The sequence below is a fragment of the Geotrypetes seraphini genome, chromosome 15 (genome assembly GCF_902459505.1).
Source record: "Geotrypetes seraphini chromosome 15, aGeoSer1.1, whole genome shotgun sequence".
NCBI lineage: Eukaryota > Metazoa > Chordata > Amphibia > Gymnophiona > Dermophiidae > Geotrypetes > Geotrypetes seraphini.
This window is the reverse complement of record NC_047098.1, coordinates 49,735,123-49,753,926: the sequence shown is the minus strand read 5'-3', so window position 1 is coordinate 49,753,926 and position 18,804 is coordinate 49,735,123. Positions and strand designations below refer to the sequence as shown.

Here is an 18,804-nt window from a genome sequence, read left to right as displayed (position 1 = left end):
GCCTCCTCTTGAGCAGGCGATAGTTTTTGGCCAGTGCAGGGATTAACGCGTGATGAAGTCACGTGCGTTAACCCCGCTAGCGCGGCTTGATAAAAGGAGCCCTAAATGATAAGAAGCCCATTTGTATACCATTGGCAGTAGTGTTTCTAGTATATTTGACATCCACGGCTGATCATTTTTTAACAACCCCCTCCACTATATAAAAAATATTATTTTTTAGCAATAATTCATGAGTCACACAACAAGGGTGAACCTAGGAAAAGGAAGCATCTAGTGCTCACTGCAGTGTTTAAGATCATCAATATACCCATTGTAAAACTAAACAAGCCAAATTAATACAGATTAGGCCAGCACAAATCAATGCTAACAGAAAACCATGCCTTTTTCATACATACATCCTCATCCATTATGGAATAAGTAATCAGACTAAAAATAGAAATTATGCTAAACTGAACTACCAAGAAGCCAGACTCTATATTAGAGAATGACATAGTGACAGTTACCCGTGGCTAGCCGCGGGTAGCCACGGGTAACCCGCAGAAACGGGGGAAAAAAAGACTGGTTGCTGCAGGTTCTGTTCTGGTTATAGTGCAGAAACGGTATTAGCTTCTCTGATTGACTATCTTCATGGATTATTTAGTGTAGGCTCAAATGCATTGATCCCTCAGCTGGATCTAAGCAGTGCTTTTGATCTGGTTGATCATACGATTTTATTGGATTGTTTAGACTCAATTGGTATCTCAGGTAAAGTTTGGAACTGGTTTGAGGGTTTCTTAAGAAATAGATGTTATCAAGTGTTTAGTGAGAACAGCTATTCTTCATTCTGGAGTAATTCCTGTGGAGTACCACAAGGGTCTCCACTATCGCCTCCTTTATTTAAACCCACTGGGAAGATTGCTGAATAGTTTGAGAGTTAAGTTCTTCATCTATGCAGATGATACTACTTGTTGCTTCCACTTACATCTCTCTCAGGGGAGATAAAAAAAAACAAATTTCTTCTTTACTAATTCATGTTGAGCAAGGGACAACGAGGGCCAAACTCAAACTTAATCCGGAAAAATCAAAAAATTTTTTGGCTAGTCCTTCTGATAATATAAAAGAAAAGGTACTACATCCGAATGGTCAAACTTTCTTAATTTCTACCTCTATTTAAATCTTGGGTGTTATATTGGACCGCCACTTAACTTTGGATGATCACAGATCTACTGACAAAAATGTTTTGCAATTTTGTGGAAGTTTTGAACAATAAAAAAATTTTTTCACACTGTATCATTTAGGTTACTGGTACAATCCTCCATTTTATCTGTTCTGGATTACTGCAATATAATATATTTGAGGTCTCATAAAAAGCTTCAAAAAAGATTAAGAGTTATCCAGAACACGGCGGTCCGTCTGATTTTGGGTCTGAAAAAGTATGACCATGTTACTCCATCTTATCAACAGTTTCACTGGCTGCCTTTTGAGGCTAGAGTGTTGTTTAAATTCAGTTGTATCTGCTCAAGTCTTGTTTGGTATGGTGCCTACTTATCTGTCCTCATGCTTTGAATGATATAAACCTAAAAGGATTACTTGAGGGCAATATCTATTTGTTCATCCGACTATTAAATCTTGCCGATACAAGAGATTTTTTGATAAATTACTCGGTTTTCAGGCAGGTAAAATGAACTTATGGTTAAGTACCATCATTTCTCAGGCCCATTCATATATATGTCTTTAAGGAAAATGCTAAAAACTGATTTGTTTGATAAATTTGTAAATTGATGTTTTAGAATCCTGATTGGTAAATAGTATATCGTTCTTATACTGTGTTTATTTTAGTTGATTTTAACGCATTTTTAATCAATTGTATTTTACTTACTGATTTTTAGTTAATTGTATTTTACTCACTGATTGTATAATTTTTATTGTATGTGAACCGCCTAGAACTATGTGGTATGGCGGTATACAAAAATAAAATTATTATTATTATTTACTGCCCCGTGGAACGGTGAATGGCCTTGTTCTGACAGTAAAGTATCTACCGCGAATTGCCTCCCTTACCACCCCTCCTGGTCAGTTACCCTTCTCAGGATTGAGCTTCCAGCAGCAGCACCCCTCCCCCACGAGTCCAGCAGCCTCCTCCCTCCCTATCATTGGTCCAACATCCCCCCACCCTCACACTATCCCTCCCTCCCAATGGCTAAGGGCAAAAAAATCCCAAACCTGCGACTCTCCTGGGTCGACCCCTTCGCGCTTCCCAGGGCAGGCCTACCAGCCTGTAAGAAGGTTCCTACTTCACCGAAGAGTTCTTCTTCACCGAAAGGGTGGTTGATCGCTGGAATAGTCTTCCACTTCAGGTTATTGAGGCCAGAAGCGTGCCAGATTTTAAAGCCAAATGGGACAAACATGTGGGATCTATCCGCAAAGATAGATAGGGAGGGTCATTGGAGTGGGCAGACTTGATGGGCTGTGGCCCTTATCTGCCGTCTATTTCTATGTTTCTATGTTTCTACGTGCAGGGCCACTCCGACCAGAACCATCTCGTTGCTGAGTCCCTCCTTCCGATGCTGATTGTTTTTTTGTTTTGCCGCTAGCCATTGGGAGCAAGGGAGGGAAGCTGTTGGACCCACGATAGGGAGAGAGGCTGCTGGACCTGAAGGGAAGAGAGACAGTTGCTGGATTTGGTCTGGGGATTATGGGGGAGGGAAACAGGTGCTGGACCCATGTGGTGGGTGGAGTGGATCTGCAGGGAAGGGAGAGGTGCCAGACCCACACCTAGGTGCTGAAGGGAGGGGATAGAGGTGTTGGACCCATGAGAAGGGTGCTAGAGAGAAGGGAGAGAGATGCAGCACCTGCAGGAAGGGAGAGAAGGAAAGGGAAAGAGAAAAGCTGAGCCAAGGGGTTGAAGGAAGAGTGAGTGAAATATTGAACATAGCGGAGGGAGGGAGAAAAGAGTGCGAGAGTCACATTGGATGTAAAGGAGTAAGAGAGGGGAGAAGCTGGACACTTGAAAATGTACAAAAAGAGGTGAAATGGTGGGCATAGGAACAAGGTCAAAAAGGGGAATATTGCATCTGCATGGGAGTGGTATATAGACACAGAGGGGTAATGCTAGACATGGGAGGGTATGGACACAGAGATGGCTAGACATGGGGGAGAATAAGAATACAGAAGGAAGATGCTGGACAGGGGGGACATAGGGATATAGAGGAGGAGGGGATCATAGAATTGTGAGATGGCCACAGGGGAAATACTAGAAAGGGAAGTATAGAAGACAGAGAAGGGAGATGCTTGCTGAACATGGGGGAAAAACATACCCAGAGATAGAAAATGAATGGTGAGCATGGAGAAAGATGACATGACAAATGGTCAGGAGACCCTGGCAAGCGAGTTAAGAATAGACAAATGAACCTGAGACCAATGTGATGTGAAGAATAAAATGACCAGACAACAAAAGGTAGAAAAAAATTTATTTTTCTATTTTGTGATTAGAATATATCAGATTTGAAATATGTATCCTGCTAGAGCTGGTGCTAGACATAACTGGGGACTGCAAAGCCCAGGCCATGCTTTTTTTAGCTTCCAGCTGGCTTGGGGCTCTCTCTGACCAGGGGGTAGTTGCCATAGTTGCACTCCCCTAACACTATTCCTACCATGTGTGGTTGAAGTATTCTGTTAGCTTGATTTTTCTATGTAGCATTCTGTAGTAATTGGACTTCAGTTTTCTCGATAATGGAGGGGATATTTGTGAGGGGGAGGAGAGGGCAGACAGGGGTTTTGTTATTCCTTGCTCTAAATTATTTGTGATTTATAAAATGACAATTGTACAGAATATTGTTTCTTATTTTATTAAAGTATAAAAAGTTGAGTATAAAACCATTCGAGGCTGGTGCAGATGGGATCAGATGGTTGGCGGGGATGGGGCAGGGACAAATTTTTTCCCGTGTCATTCTCTACTCTGTATGCAATGCGACACCACAGAAAGAGTGATATGTTCCCTAATACAGTGTAAAATATAAGATAGCAGAAGTAAATTTGAAAAAACTGAAAAAATACCAATCACCACTTTACAAATTAACAATACTGTAGAAATAAAACAAAAAATGGAAAGTAAATACCATTTTATTTGACTAATCCATTTTTCAATTAGCTTTCAGAGGCCAAAACCTCCTTCTTCAGGTCAGTACAGTATACTGATGTTACGGTATCCTCTCTTAACCTGAGGAAAGGGGTTTTGGTTTCCAAAAGTTAGTTTAAAAAAAAACCAAAAAAACCCCCATTAAAATTAGTCCAATAAAAATATTACCTCATTTCTATTTTCTTTTATAAATGTTTATCAATACAGCTACATGCCTACTTAATTTCACAGTTGCTATTTCTTATATCTTTTTCATTTAATAAATAAATATATTATGGTGATGTGCTCAGACCATTAACCCAATAAATAGTGAAGTCACTATCTTGAGTTTAACAGGGGACCATCATTGCAACCACCTGTCCCCGACCCTCCCTGATTGCTCTTAAACCAGTTCATCAATTGTATTTGTACTTATCTGGATAGAGAGGTTTTTGTTGAACTTGGTCTTGTTAAATCTCAATGGTGACTGTGCTCTAACAAAAATAATGTTGTTTGAGATCCAAAAACTTTTATCTTTGTCCTCATCGTTTTCCGTCCCCCCGACTCGAGTTTCGTCTCCTTCGTCGGGGAGGGACACTGATACTGGCTAGCTGGGACCAGAATCGTTCAAAATCTTCAGGCCTGAAGATTTTGAACGATTCTGGTCCCAGCTAGCCAGTATCAGTGTCCCTCCCCGACGAAGGAGACGAAACTCGAGTCGGGGGGACGGAAAACGATGAGGACAAAGATAAAAGTTTTTGGATCTCAAACAACATTATTTTTGTTAGAGCACAGTCACCATTGAGATTTAACAAGACCAAGTTCAACAAAAACCTCTCTATCCAGATAAGTACAAATACAATTGATGAACTGGTTTAAGAGCAATCAGGGAGGGTCGGGGACAGGTGGTTGCAATGATGGTCCCCTGTTAAACTCAAGATAGTGACTTCACTATTTATTGGGTTAATGGTCTGAGCACATCACCATAATATATTTATTTATTAAATGAAAAAGATATAAGAAATAGCAACTGTGAAATTAAGTAGGCATATAATTGAAAGTTGTTCACAGAATATCACTGCATATCTTCCTATTATTATCTAATATCAATACAGCTACAACATATTTTATTCAAAAGCAACAAAAAAAAATATTCTTTCACCTTTTGTCATTTCTGCTTTCTACTTTCCTCATCTTCTCCTCACTCTCCTTTCCATCCTGCATCCCCCCTCTTTCTCTGTCCCACCCATCCACTGTGTACCCTCTCCCCCTTTCATATGGTGTATTCCCTCTATGCCTCTTCTACAGGGTGGGCCACAGAAAAGTAGCCCACCTCGGTAATAGTATGACAAGATGAATGAGCACTTATCTACAAGTTACAACAGATGGTGAAAGTGGTCCCTGTTCACATCTATGCACTTTTGGGGGCACATCGGATCATGTTGGCGGATACTGCTTGCACCTCTTCAACAGTGATGTTGCGAATAGTGTTTGTGATGTTTTCCTTGAGTTCATCCAGGGTATGTGGATTGTTGGCATATACCACCATCACTATTCTCTGTTCCAGAGAGAACACCATCTTTCTGGCACCGGTATTAGAGGCGGGCTACTTTTCTGTGGCCCACCCTGTATAAACTGTCTATCCTGTGCCCCTTCTCTCCTTTATATATGATTCATTTCAGCTTCACCCCTTCTCCATTTTTCTCTATGTCTCCACTCTTCCCATACTCTGGCATCTCTCTTCTCCTTCCCTCCTCAAGGTCTGGCATCTCTCATTCCTTTCCCCCCCCAATACTCTGGCATCTCTCTCCTCCCCTTCCATCTCTCCCTTCCCCCTCCATTCTCTGGTATCTCCTCTCCTTTCTCTCCCTCTCCCTCCATGCTCTGGCATCTGTTCTCCTTTCTTTCCCTCTCTCCTCTCCCTTTCTTCCCGAATGGCTTTCTTTCTTACCCTTCTCTCCAATCATTTCTCTAACCCTCCCCCCATCCAAGATGGGTACCTCTCTCATCAGCAGCAGCCTTCACAACTTGCTGCTCTACCGGCGTTGGACTTTCCTCTTTGCTGGATCCTGCCTACTTCCTGCTTCTGCCCAGGCAGGACCTGACAGAGAGGAAGGCCCAACACCAGCAGAGCAGTGAGTTGTGAAGGCTACCGCTGCCAGAAGGGGAAGTTCTCAGACCCCCAAAATACCCCCTTATTGATCTGCACCTGGGGCAACCAACCCCACTAACCACTGGATTTCTTAGCATTTAGTGCACACTAGACTTTAGTAAAGGGGCCCCTAAATATATCCAAAGTAAATCTGAACTTTTTTTTTTTTTTTGAGGGGGGTTTGGAAGGTGTGATATGAGGTGGTTAAATGCAAGTGAATGGTGCTGAGCCATGGGTTTAATCTAATGATCATATTTAGGGGTCAAGATGGAACTGCAATTTTCATTATGTTGTAGAAGTGGTAACATCAAGAGACTTTTTTTTAACCCTCCTCTAGATTATTAAAGAGAAAAAATAAAGTAGTAAACAACGCAGTCAGCAGTGAGACATTGATAAATCATTCAAAGTAATATACACCATTCAATGTCCTATATCTTCTTTTCTTAAATTTTCTAAGTTTTTCAGGGCTTCAGACATGCCATTTGGTCACCACTCATTCTTCATGGCTGCCAAATATTTCTTTATGACTATGGCTTCTTCACTAGCCCCTCTATATACTTATTTTTCCATGTTTTTTTATTTTTTTCCAAACCTTTAATGTGATATATGCTAATATCAATAACTTAATCTTTTAAAACTTATCTTAAATATTTCCGTTTGTCTGTTTTTCTTATCCTATCGGGAAGGGACCTGTCATATCGACATGTTTCGCTGTTAGGCTGCTTCAAGAAAAGTCCCCCCTTTTCCAACTCATCCCGATAGGATAAGAAAAACAGACAAACGGAAATATTTAAGATAAGTTTTAAAAGATTAAGTTATTGATACTGGCATATACCACATTAAAGGTTTGAAAAAAATAAAAAACATGGAAAAATAAGTATATAGAGGGGCTAGTGAAGAAGCCATAGCCATAAAGAAATATTTGGCAGCCATGAAGAATAAGTGGTGGCCAAATGGCATGTCTGAAGCCGTGAAAAAAATAAGGTCATGGCTTGATACATCCCTGGATTTCCTTTGATACATCCCTGGATTTCCTTTGATACAACCAATTGGGTGTCTGCCTGCTTCTCATGGTGAAAGCTAAAACAGGAAAAGATCACACTTACTATTCAGAGAGGGCTTATTGCACTAGAAAGGTAAAAGGGACACAGGTCATCTGAGCTGAACAACCTTTAGACCCCCAAGAAACTATGTCGGAGTGAACAATGAAGAGTGTACAGCACTTTACAACTGTGGGAGCCCCCACTTTGAAAATGTAGCCTATGATATTACCGTGATAACTAAGTACCTCTACAAGGATGTGTTTCTCTCGATACATGATGGAATTATACTAAAACTATTCCAACATTCAGCTGAACAGCAATTACTAAGAAATACAACACAATTCTGTTGCTTCCCTTCAAATTGTGGGCTCTGGGCACAAGATGGCACTGTAAGACTCACTTCCACAGAACACACAGAACTGGGTTGGGGAGGGGGGACTGAAAGAGAGAGAGAGGGAGGGAGAAAAGGAAAGGAAATCTCAGACCATAAATTACATGGCCAGTCTGCCGTCATCAGCTCCAGCGCTTGAAGGAGACTCGGGAAGGTCTGCCTCAATTCCCCCTTCTGCTCAGGTCAGGCCTGGGTCCTTCAAGCCTGTGAAAATGCTTTTAGCCCCAGGGCTTTAAATTGTGAAAGGTGACATGTGACCTCTGGCTGGTCTCTTGAGATCAGGCACAAGCTTTATAAATATTTAAGGAAGGCAGATCTGGGTCCTAGACAAAGAACCTGGCAAGGTTTGCTAGAGACAGATAAGGCACAGGAACAACAGGTACAAGCCAGCTTTCTCCTCTATTCCAAAACCACAGCGCTGTATCGATCTAGACATTTCTGCTTGATACAGCCAACAATTCACCCACTAAACACTGGAGATCTGGCAAGAAAGAGGTTGCAGAGTGATAACATCTGAAGACACAAAGGACTAGATCAGGGGTGTCAAAGTTCCTCCTCGAGGGCCGCAATCCAGTCAAGTTTTCAGGATTTTCCCAATGATTATGCATGAGATCTATTTGCATGCATTGCTTTTATTGTATGCTAATAGATCTCATGTATATTCATTGGGGAAATCCTGAAAACCCGACTGGAGTGCAGCCCTCGAGGAGGGACTTTGACACCCCTGGGCTAGATTGACAAAGCTTACCGATCGTGTACCGATCAGTTTGTGACTTCTTTGCGACCCCGACCTGATTCACTAACCTTGTGGCCAATCCGATTCCGATCTGCACATGCAAATGAGGGGAAACAGCATGCAAAGCAGGAAGGACGTGATTCACTAAACTTTTTCAGGAACACCGATTGGACTGGCTCACGACCTTTCCTGCTCTCTGCCGACTTCTCCTGCCTTGCTGCACTGCACCCCGAATCTGTCTTGCTGCCCCGACTCTCCTGCCCTTCCCCTGCAGTGCGAGCCCGTGGTTTTAACCCGCAGGTTTAAAGCAGGTTAAAACCACAGGTTCGCGAATATTAAGAAAAAAAACAAAAAAAGCAGCTCACAGCTCTGTAAGCTTGCACAGACCATCTATAGACAAAGAAGATGATCTGTGCATGCTTCGGGATCGCTCACTAGTGATCCGAATGGTTGGTGGGGGGGCGTTCCTCCGATCACCCCCAATTTCATGTTGACCCTTGGTGAATTCGTCAACCTGCTTCAGATCAGCCACGGATTGGGCAGGTTAGTGAATCTAGCCTAAAGACAGGAAAGGAAGAAACAAAGCACAAAAGCAGGAATGAAGGATTAAACCACCCAGTGATCAAAGACAGGAAAGGAAGAAACAAGGCACAAAAGAAGAATGAAGGATTAAACCACTCAGTGATCATGGAGAAGATAATAAAAAAATGACTTTTGGTCTCAATGCAATAAAAATATGAGAAAGTCTGTACTAATGTTTAGTGCAGATATTTGTTCATGTTTTTTTAAAAAAAGTGTTTGTAACACCTTAAGCAGTAAACTAAGAACACATTAATGCATTGGGTGTTAAAAAAAAAAAATCTATAGAAAAAATACATTAACATCCAAGTTAAAATATGCGCTAGACTAGGGATAGTTTTTATATAGAGTTGTGTGCTAAGAACGGTAGTAAAGTCAAAAAAACTTTACTACTTTGTTAAAAAAAAAAAAAAAGGAAGACTAGAGGGCCCAAATTAGAGGGTCTTGCCTAGGAAGTGGTGGTAGTCCAGTAGTATCCAAAGCCTAGCACACTCCCCCTTCTTTAAAAATGCCCCGATATCTTCCCTGTTCCTGGCCCTCAATGAAATGGCACCTAAATATGTAGTAATTAAATGAACAAAGATAGCCCCATAGTTCAACAATGAAATGCAGGAGCAAAAGCGACATCTTAGAAAGATTGAAAAGGAAATAGAGATCCTACTCATGTCAACCAAACCTAGATTTATATAAAATTACTAAACAAACATATTAATCAATCACATGGAGAGTAAAGAAAGAGTATTACAATAGAAAGATTGAGGAATCTTCTTCCCAAACCTAAGAACTATTATCCAAGGTAACCAAATTAACTAGCAACGCAATAATTAACAAATCAATTCCAGCTCAAAAAATGGCACTAGGTAAACCAGACAAAATATACAACATTACAATGCTATTTGCACATGTCTTGATGAGAAAATACTAAACAGAGATTCAAGTACTGCTGGTCTTAATTCTTACTATCAACAACAGACCTGACCTCCAACCTAGTAAAATGAATAGCCAACTCCTTCTGCCTCCTCACTCTGATGAAATGCATGAAAATAGTAATTATACCAGTTATACACACTCTGATGAACATGATACAGTGGTGCCTCGCATAACGAACGCCTCGCACAACGAACGCTGCACACAACGAACTTCATGTCTTGATTCACACAACGAACTTCGTTTCACACAACGAACTTCACACAACGAACTTCGTTTCACACAACGAACTTCGTTTCACACAACGAAGTCGCCCGAGCTGCCGATGTATTGCATCCTTCCGCGCAGGCACTGCAGGCAGTCGTTAGTCACTGCGCTTAACTGCCCTCTCTCACTGTATACAGTCGTCCTTTTAAGATAAACTCAATATTTTTTATATATCATGGCTTCTAAAAAAAGCAGGAAGGTGATTTCTGTTGAAATGAAACGGGAAATAATTAGAAGGAGTGAATGTGGGGTAAAACAGTGTGACCTCGTCAAAGAGTTTGGCCTCAGCAAGACCACCATTTTCACCATTTTGACAAATTTATCTTTTTTTATGTCATCTTAGCATATTTTATGCTGCAGAACGAATTATTTTTTTTAACATGTATTGTTATGGGAAAACACGTTTCACATAACGAACTTTTCGTATAACAAACTTGCTCCTGGAACGAATTAAGTTCGTTGTGTGAGGCACCACTGTACTTATAGCTGGAATCATACCACCCCCACTAAAGAAAGCTTCAGTGAACTGTCTACTAGAAGACTCTTCCCTAGATTCTTCCCTAATCAATAGCTATTGCCCAATCCCCAACCTACCTTTCCTCACCAAAGTGATAGAAAAATGCATGCACAATCAACTCAAAGATTTCATAAACGAGCACCAGATACTCAAATTTCAATTTGGATTTCAAAATGATCATGACATTGAAACTACAGTATTAATTTTCCTACTCGACACCATCCATGTAGGGTTCAAATTTAAATTTCAAAATGATCATGACATTGAAATTATTAATTTCCCTACTCGACACCATCCATGCAGGGTTCAACAAGAATGAGTGTTTTAGTGTCCCTAGACATCTCTAACTTTGACTTAAACCATGAGATCCTCCTTAACAGGCTCCACACAATTGGAATCCATGGTAATGTTCTCTAGTGGTTCAGATCTTTTCTAGAGATAAGGAACTTTGTGCTACAAAATGGATAAGATTACTCTGATGTAATGAGAATGCTCCATGGAGTCCCTAAAGGCTCAGTACTTTCAGCAACCCTGTTTAATATCTACCTCCAACCTCTTGACAAAGTCCTGAGTGAGTTAGGAGTGAACTACCATATCTATGCAGATAACATACAATACATCCTACGAGTCAAACAACCCTACTCAGAAACCATTAACCTTATAACCTTGACACTTTACACAGTGAATCAATGGCTACAAAGCAATTGATTCAAAAACAATAAGGAGAAAACAAAACTAATGTTACTGAGCAATCACAACCCTAAACTCCCTTCATCACTAAAAAATAGACAACATTGAGATCCAGCTATCTAAAAGACCATATCTCCCATGTTCTGAAAATAAATTTTCTTCAGACTGAAAGTCATCAAACCCCTGAACAGACTCATCTGCTGAAAATTTCAGACTTGTAGTCCAAAGCACCATCACACCTCACTTTGACTACTACAATGCTTTACTGATAGAGTTCCAAAAAATGCACCTAAAGCCCTACAATTGGCCCAGAATATGGTGGCCAGGCTAATTCATAATATCCCAAGACAAGCTCCCATCACTCCAACACTAATGTCTTTAAACTAGCTCCCAGAGCACCGCATTCACTACAAAACCATAATGCGGATCTTCAATGCCCTAATTGGAACACTTATTTCTAATATCGACATCCACTCTACATATCCACTAACCCTCTCGACCACCAAGGTCCTTAAAATCAAACCTCCTTGACATACCTTCCACTAAATAGGTCCATCACAGAAACTCCATCTTTTACATCTAAGGGCCCTAGTGGTGGAACCAGTTCCCAGAATAATTCATTTGATAACTGACCCTAAAACATTCAAATCTGCACTAAAAACACATCTGTTTAAAGTTGTTTATCCCTCCTACAAATCTTTGATAGAATATCACTGAGCAGATATGAATGGTCTATCTTAAGAGCTAGACTCTAAGCCTTAGAGCTGATGTCTTTTAACTGACTGAATAAATGCGCCTTGTCTTGCTTCTAACGTGATTGTACTCCTGTAAATCGCTCTCTGACCTATTCTTGTAACCCGTGTAAATCATGTTGTGTCTCCTCTAAAATTATGCATATAAAATTGTAATTTGCCTAGAAACTGGCTGATAGAGCAGAATATAAATCCTTCAAATAAATAAAATTCAATTATATTGACTCTCAGTCCTTATTGGAGGTTGTAGGTGGCAAGAATACTCAATAAGTGTTGATATTCTCTGTTCCAGCAATGAATTCTACATTCAGACTGTCAAAAAGTAGAACAGATGCATCATCTCACTCAAGAAAGCAATAGAGTAAGTCTGGCCAGTAAGTTCACTCTGAAATGATAAAAATGGATGACGCCCCTTGTTCAGATACCAGCTATAGTTAACAACCATAAGATGTTTCACTGTATATATGGGAATCAGCTTTTAACAGCAGCTTTTAACTGATAGAAGACAGTGGGCACTGGCAGTGTTAAAATACTGTACTTAACAGCAACCTTAGTTCTTATCTTCCATCAGATAAGATAAGCACCCAATCTGCTGAAGTAGCTCAAGGGTAGAGTTTTAAAATTCTGTGGCCCATTAAACTATGTATTTTTTAATTTTCTAAAATGACACTTTTCTGCCATTTCATATACACCCAGTTAATTTCAGCATTATTCTGGGGAGAATGAAAGAGACAGATAGTGAAAGATGAGAAAAGGGGGCTTGCCCGAGAAAGAAGTTGGAAGCCAAGTCTTAGAGGGGCCTAGGACAGAGGATGTAAGTGAGAATTTAGGAACAGGGGAACAAAAAAAAAAAAGGGGAATCAAATGCAATGACGTAAATATGTATGTTTATTAAAATTTGACATACCGCCAAATCTTTAACATAGATCTCAGCGGTTTACATAGACACTAATTAAAATTAAAAAGGAACGCCATTTAAAAATAGAAAAACACACAGAGAACAAACAAAATTACATTACATCTCCAAAGATTGCATTGTGTGTTTTAAAGGAATGCTTGCTGAACCCTCAATAGACCTGATTTACTATTATGGAGTCTGCCCCAAATGCCAACTGGAAGAAATGCATTTTCAAAAGTGTTTTGAAAGCTTTATTATTCTTCTCAGCCCTAATATTTTTGGGAAGACCATTCCAAAGGCTGGGTGCTGGGTAATAAAAACAACAACTTTGGTACGAGTTGATTCCCATTTCATTCTATTTACTGTTGGAACAACCAGCCTATTATCTTGCATTGATCTTAATGTATGTGCTGGAGAATAAGGAACTGTTAAGGAACTAAGGTATCCCCCACTCATCCCCCTAACCCACATGGCTCCATCTAATCATTTTACTCACCCCATGCAACAAATTTAATCCATTCTCACTTCCCCTCCTCTCCTTCCCCCCAAATGAACCATAGACCCTACAGATGCCCTTGCTCATGCTTACACCCTGGCTTAGTGGTAGGATGATGCCACCAGCACCATGACGTGGGAGGGATGGAGCATTGATTCAGTTTTGTTCGTTGGAGAAGCGTGGATGCCCGCCATGTTTAAAAAGTTATTTAACTATAAATCAGTATACTTCTTTAATATATTAGTGAGTTGCTATTTTAGGAATAACAACTTTGCTATGTGTTTTTCATTGTAGTTGTGCCACGCCTTGAAGCTGTATCAATGCACAAAACATGCATGTTGGCGTTGGCGGTCTGCTACTCCCGGTGTTAGTTTATTGAGAACCAGGATTGCAAAAAAAATGATAAGTTTATTCAAATTTCAAGTATTTATTAAATATAGGTTGTAAAAATGATAAAACTATAAAATTATAAAAAAACTCTATAAAACAGCTTAATGGTACAGGAGCCTATGAGGAAGCATTAACGGCATACTAACCCCTTGAACCAACTGTTTTTGGGGTGTCGCTTCTGAAGGCTCAGGATGTACCATTAGAGAAACTGAATGATTTGCACTAATTGATGATTTGTGGTTGAATTGCAAATCTATAGTAAGAATTTCCAGCTGGTTTAATTGATTGACCAGCATCAGCAAGGCATTTCAGACCATATCCTCCCTTTCTGCTGCCTGGAGCTGATGTTCATGTTTGAACTGTGCAAGACTCTAGTGTGGTACAGCTAAATACATCATCAGTCTGTGCAGCTAGAGGATGCAGCATGTGGAACCCCATTGCTGTTGTCCTCATAAAATGAGAACAGCACGAAAGGGAAGAAAAGCACTTCCTATACTCCAATCCCTATCTCCTGCTGCACATCCATTGGAAATGGGGAATTTTATAGGAAGGGCTGCATTTTTCAACCTTTCCCATGGCTGCAAGAAATCCGTGATTCATTTATTGCTGTCCTTGTCCAGGCTGGGTAGGCAGAGTCATAGATCTGGCAAGGGTTTGCAGTTCAGGTCTTTTATGCTGTGTCAGAGGTTGAGGAGTCAGACATTGCCCAATGGCAACACTCAGTGATCAGATTTAGGAGTCATAACTGAAGGGTTTTGGAAGGAACCCTAGTGCACGGCTGCCAGCTAAAGATTCAGTGCAATCGCAGAACTAAAGGAAGCGGAGAGAGGACAAGAGTATGATGACATAGACAAAAAGATGATTCTGGGACCTTGGGGAAAATGTGAAGAGAGTAGCGACTCTCTCCTGACTCCAGCCCTTTTCCCTCGTATCTGACCTTTTTTAACATCTTTCTTGTCTCCCCTACTCGCCCAAATTCAATCTTGTAATTGCACTCTCTTCTGCTATGCAAATGACATTCAGGTTCTTTATCAGCTCACTAATAAGTATCCCGACCTCTCTGAACTTAACCGGTGTCTTGACAAGGTAGGTTCCTGGTTACACAACCACCATTTTGTTCCTTAATATTAACTATGTGAGGCTATTCACTTCCTCAATCCTCATTCTTCTATTCCCCCACTCCCCTTTACATCACAAGCTCACCTCTTCCCTTCAAAAACTCCATCAAGATTCTTGGAGTGATTTTCCATCACCTGCTCACCTTCAAATCACAGACTGATGCCAACTTTTTTTAACTCTATACTGTGTTCGCTCAGATCTCTTCTCCCTTCCTTGGGCATTCATCCATTCCTCATTAGTCTAATGATTCCTTATTTGGATTAAGGCAACTCTCTCTACACTGGTTTGCCCTAAATTCTCTGAAATAGCTTCAGCTTGTTCAGTTCACCACAACCCATCTTCTTCGTAACTCAAAGCCATTTGATCACACCACTTCTTCAGGATGAACACTGGTTATGCGTTGCCTCTCGCATCAACTACAAAATTCTTATTCTCATCTTCAAGGGCTGCTATGCATCAGTGTCAGCCTACATAAACTATTTGCTTATTCTGTACAACCCTCCCAGAATCCTCCATTCCACTAATTCTGTCTAATTTGCTCTCCCCTCCACTCCTTTACGATCAGCTATGCCGGTCTTGAATTTTGGAATACACTCCCAACGACAATACCACATGGAATCCTAAGTTCAAATCTGCTCTCAAAACTTCCTCTCATCATCATCTTTTCTTTCCTTTCTGCTATCATACTGGTTGTTGTAAACCCTATAAAAGCCAATCTTGGCCTCTGCAATACATCAAGTATCAGTAAAATAAAATAAAAAAAGACTCCTATTTCCCTTTCTTCCTCTCAAACCCCCAGTCCAGATATGAATGTACAGTCACCCATCTATCTCCTCTTTCATACACTTTGCGAGACCCTCTTTTTTAAACACTACCCTAACCCCTTTCTCATTCATCCATCCTCCAAGCTTCTTTTTCCCATTCACCCCCCCCCCCCCCCCAAGCCTTCTTCAGTCTTCCGAGTCCCCTCCTTGTTCTGCCAGGATTATGAACAGTGGCAATGCATCAGGCTTCTGCTGCTACCATCTCTCTGTCCAGGGTCCCAACTGCTTCTCTAAAACACATGGAACATTTTACAACCACAAGTAGAAAGCAGTAGTTAGGCTTTGGGTGGAAAATGACGTGGCTCAATGCACTGCTACTTCTTTCCTCTATTCTGCTGTCCCAGATTAGCATGAGGGGGGTGGGGGTGGAGATTAGCAATTGGGAGGGGGGAAGGAAGCCACCCAACAAAAGACTGGTGAGGGCATCTGAGAAGATAAAAAGACACAAATATTACAAAACATGGCCGTGAAGAAGTGGAATTTGGACCCAGATTTCCTTAGTTCTCAGCCTATTGCAGCCACTCTCGTCTTTTTTTGCAAGGGAGAGGGAAGAATAAACATGAAGCAATACCATGCATTAGCATCACTGTGGCTGTCCAATAAGAAAAGCTATGCTACTACAATGATGGATACTGGGATCCATTATTGCAAACAACGATACCTAATGGACATTAAAAATAAAGCAATATTGGAAAAGGCACTGAAGGAAGCTGAATCCTCACCTTCATGCAAGGGCATTCTTACTATTAATTGCCCTGTATATGGGAGAAGGGAAATGGGGAGGGGAGAGGCAAACACAAACCATGGGAAAACAAAGAAAACTCTTGAAGGCAAGGACAAATGGGGGGGGGGGGAAGGGATAATTCAGTGTTTTCCATGAGATTCCCTTTGCTATAACACTGCCAGCAACAGCAGACAATAGCTGTGCCCACTGCAGTGGAACAGAACAGCCCCTTTGTGATAAGCTCCGAAACCCAGGCATGAGAGGAGTGAAGAATAAAAGCGAAGGTGTGTACTCCCAGGGCACACAAAAGAACAAGACTAGCAATTTCTCTTTTTTTAAAGGCATTACGATTCACAACAGATCGCTGGAAGAGTTTCACCTTTCCCTTGTGCTCTAGATAAACAACAAAGAGAAGGTGGTGGTGGTGCTGGGGAGGGGGGGCGGGGGTTAACAAGGTGACAATAGCATGCAGTTTACGGCTTGAGAACAGAGCAAGAGGAAATTATTTATTGCATTACACTGAAAAATAAGTGGTGATGCATATGACTCTTTTGTTTTTTAACCATGTAAGAAATCATTTGGAGCTTGTTGCAGGAACAGAATGTAAAGTGAAGCTGACTAATGCAACTTGACATTTTCTGTACCATAGAAGATGTCAATTCTTTGTGATCCGTTATAGCTTTTAATCCACAATACTATTGCTTTGCATAATCATCTCTGAAATTACCTAAAATGAGAACAAAACCAGCTCTGCAACACTAATACACTTACTTTATGACTTCCAGTGGATACAGGATAAACTGCACCAAGGGGCAGTAGCTGGCTTAAACAGATCTTCAGCATCCCTTTACCAATAGCACTCAATATCCAGATACAGCAGTCACTGTGCTGGCACTATCCATTAAGCAGGCCTAAAGTAAATGTACAAGTCATCATCCAGACAGCTATCACTGCTGTCCAGAGAATTTTCAGTAGAGAATGACATGGGGACAAATTTTTCCCTGTCCCCGCGAATTCATTTCCTGTCCCTGCCCCATTCCTGCAAGCTCGGTCTTCATCTGCACAAGCCTCAAACACTTTAGAATCATAAGTAGCAACATTCTAGAGCTCAAATTGTGATGTCATAATGCCTCATTCCATAAGAAAATAAGCCGTGCCGTTGCTGGGTCAGATCTGAGGTCCATCATGCCCAGAAGTCCACTCATGCGGTGGACCATCAGGTCCAGGACCTGTATACTAGCCCTCATCTATACCCTTCTATCCCCTTTTCCTTCAGAAAATTGTCCAATCCCTTCTTGAAATCCAATACCGTCCACTCACACGGTGGCCCATCAGGTCCAGGACCTGTATACTAGCCCTCTATCTATATCCTTCTATCCCCTTTTCCTTCAGAAAATTGTCCAATTCCTTCTTGAACTCCAATACCGTACCCTGTCCTATCACTCCCTCTGGAAGCACGTTCCAGGTGTCCACCACCTGTTGGGTGAAGAAGAACTTCCTAGCATTGGATCTGAATCTGTTTCCTTTTAATTTTTCAGAATGCCCTCTCGTTCTTGTAGTTGTCGAAAGTTTGAAGAATCTGTCCCTCTCCACTTTCTCTATGCCCTTCGTGATCTTGTAAGTCTCTATCATATCCCCTCTAAGTCTCTGCTTCTCCAGTGAAAAAAGCCCCATTCTCTCTAATATTTCAGCGTATGAAAGGTTTCCATACCTTTTATCAAACGCGTCGCTCTCTTCTGAACCCTCTCGAGTATCGCCACATCCTTCTTTAGATACGGTGACCAATATTGGACGCAGTACTCCAGATGCGGGCGCACCATTGCCCGATACGGCAGGATAACTTCTTTCGTTCTGCTTGTAATACCCTTCTTGATTATTCCTAGCATTCTATTTGCTTTCTTAGCAGCCAATGCGCATTGTGCTGATGGCTTCATTGTCATGTCCACTATTACCCCCAAGTCCCTTTCTTGGGAACTCTCACTCAATAACAGCCCTCCCATTGTGTAAATGTACCTCGGGTTTGTTTCCTACGTATAAGACTTTGCATTTCTCTACATTGAACTTCATCTGCCATCTCGTCGCCCACTCCCCTAGTTTGTTTAGGTCCCTTTGTAAATCTTCGCAGTCCTCTTTAGTCCTAGCCCCATTGAATAGCTTGGTGTCATCTGCAAATTTTATTACTTCGCTCTTTGTCCCCGTTTCT

The 18,804-nt window shown here is 41.1% G+C and overlaps 1 protein-coding gene across 3 annotated transcripts in view; it reads right to left on the bottom strand.

The window, feature by feature from the left end:
* Positions 1-18,804, bottom strand: part of AATF (apoptosis antagonizing transcription factor) — a 216,266-nt gene that overhangs the window by 59,768 nt on the left and 137,694 nt on the right. The window lies entirely within an intron of this gene.